Genomic DNA, 2,594 nt, shown 5'->3' with positions numbered 1-2,594 from the left:
GCAGTGAATCTATAGATTGCTTTGGGTAGTATGGCCATTTTAATGATGTTGATTTTTCCTACACATGAGCTTGGTATATCGTTCCATTTATTTGTATCTTCTTCAGTTTCTTTCTTCAATGTCTTATAATTTTCTGAGCACAGGTCTTTTATCTCCTTGGTTAATTTTATTTCTAGGTAGTCTATTCTTTTTGATGTGATATAAATGGAATTGTTTTCTTAATTTTTCTTTCTGACAGTTTATTTATTGATGTGTAAAAACATAACTGATTTCAGAATATTAATTTTGCATCCTGCTATTTTACTGAATTCATTTATCAGTTCTAACAGTTTTTTTAGTGGAATTTTTATAGTTCTTTATATATACTATTATGTCATCTGCAAATGATATTAATTTTACTTCTTTTCAAATTTGGATGTCTTTCATTTTTTTTTGTCTGATTTCTATAACTAGAATACTCTGTTGAATAAAAGTGGTGAAAGTAGACTTCCTTGTCTTGTTTCTGATCCTAAGAAAAATATTTTAGATTTTCCTGGTTGAGTATGATGTTAGCTGTGGGTTTTTCATATATGGCCTTTATTATGTTTATGTACGTTCCCTCTATTCCCACTTTGTTAAAAGTTTTTTTTTTTTTTAATAATAATAAATGGATTCTGGATTGTTTTACATGCTTTTTGGGGGGCATCTATTGATATAACCGTATCATTTTATTTTTTAATTTTATTAATTGATTTGTGAATATTGAATTAACTTTGCATTCCAGGAATAAATTCAACTTGATCATGGTGTATGATTTTTTAAATATATTGCTGAATTTGGTTTGCTAATATTTTGTTGAGGATTATTGCATCTATGTCATCAGAGATATCGGCCTATAATCATTTTTTGTAATGTCTTTGGTATCAGTATAACTGTGGTCTTGAAAAATGAGATTGGAAGCTTCCTCTCTTCTTGAAATTTCTTGGAATAGCTTGAGAATTAAGGTGTTAATTCTTCTTTCAGTGTTTGGTAAAATTAATCTGTGAAGCCTTCTCATTCAGGACTTTCGTTTGTTGGGAATGTTTTGATTACAATTTGATTTTGTTAGTAGTAATCAGTCAGTTTAGATTTACTGTTTCTTTTTCATTCAATCTTGCAGGATTTTATGTTTCTAGGAATTTATCCATTTCTTCCAGACTGTTCAATTTGTTGGTATATAATTACTTGTAGTATTTTTTTAAATCCTTTGTATATCTGCAGTGTCAGTTGTCACTTCTTTTTTATTTCTTTTTTTATTTATTTGTGTCTACTCTCCTCTCTTTCTCTTTCTCTCTCTCTGATGAATTTGGTTAATGATTTATCGATGTTGTTTATCTTTGGTTTCACTGTTCTTTTTTTTAGACTGTATTTGTTTTTTTTTTTTTTCCCATTTTAATCTTTATTATTTTTTCCCTTATACTCACTTTGGCCTTCGTTGTTTTCTTTTTTTTCTTTTTTTGTCTACTTCCTTTAAATGTAAGGGTAAATTATTTATTTGAGATTTTTCTTGTTTTTTGAGGTAGACCTGTATTGCTATAAATTTCCCTATTAGGACTGCTTTCGCTGTTTCTCATGGATTTGGGGGCATTGTGCTTTTATTTTCATTTATCTCAAGGTATCTTTTGAATTCTTTGATCTCGTCGTTAACCCACCCATACATTGTTTAGTAGAATGTTATTTAGCTTTAATGTGTGTTTTTGAGTTTTTTTTTTTTTTAATTGTAATTGATTTTTAGTTTTAAACAATTGTGGTTGAAGATGATACTTAAATTTTCTAAGACTTGTTCTGTGGCCTAACATGTGACCTATCTTGGACAACATACCATATGCACTTGAAAAGAATATATTTTTGAATTGCTTTTGTTTGAAGTGCTCTAAAAATATCAATTAAATCCATGTTGTGTAGTATGTCAATTAAGGCCACTACTTCCTTGTTGATTTTCTCCCTGGAATATTTCTTCATTGTTGTCAATGGTTTGTTAAAGTCCTCTACTATGACTGTATTCCTGTTGATCTCTCCCTTTATATCAGTCAATATTTACTTTATGTATTTAGGTGCTCCCGTGTTGGGTGCATACATGTTTACTAGAGTTATATCCCTTTGGTGGACTGATCCCTTTATCATTATGTAATGCCCTTCTTTGTCTCCATTACTATAGCCTATGTTTTAAAGTCTATTTTGGTCTACAGCCATGCCACCCTGAACAAGCCTGATCCCGACTGATCTCGAAAGCTAAGCAGGGTTGGGCCTGGTTAGTATATGGATGAGAGACCATCTAGGAAGATCAGGTGCTGTAGGCGTAAAAAATAATAAAAATAATAATAATAAAAATTTTTTAAAAAGGGATTGTAAGATGACAAGGTCCTTGCAATCTGTGAGGTCAATCAAGGGTTGCCTCACCAAAAAAATAGACAAACAAATAAATAAATAATGAAGTCTATTTTGTCTGGTATATGTATTGCTACCCCAGCTTTTCTTTTCATATCTATTTGCATAAAGTATCTTTTTCAATCCCTTTGCTTTCAATGTGTGTGTCTTTCGATCTGAAATGACTCTTGTGGACAGCATATGTATGG

The 2,594-nt window shown here is 30.5% G+C and overlaps 1 pseudogene; it reads left to right on the top strand.

The window, feature by feature from the left end:
- Nucleotides 1–2,199: 2,199 nt before the first annotated feature.
- LOC112483209 lies at nucleotides 2,200–2,318 on the top strand (annotated as a pseudogene).
- The last annotated feature ends 276 nt before the right edge of the window (nucleotides 2,319–2,594 follow it).

Source organism: Pteropus alecto, unplaced genomic scaffold (assembly GCF_000325575.1).
Source record: "Pteropus alecto unplaced genomic scaffold, ASM32557v1 scaffold126, whole genome shotgun sequence".
In the NCBI taxonomy this organism is placed as follows: Eukaryota; Metazoa; Chordata; class Mammalia; order Chiroptera; family Pteropodidae; genus Pteropus; species Pteropus alecto.
The sequence above is the reverse complement of the archived record's forward strand: the minus strand, read 5'-3'. Positions and strand labels throughout refer to the sequence as shown.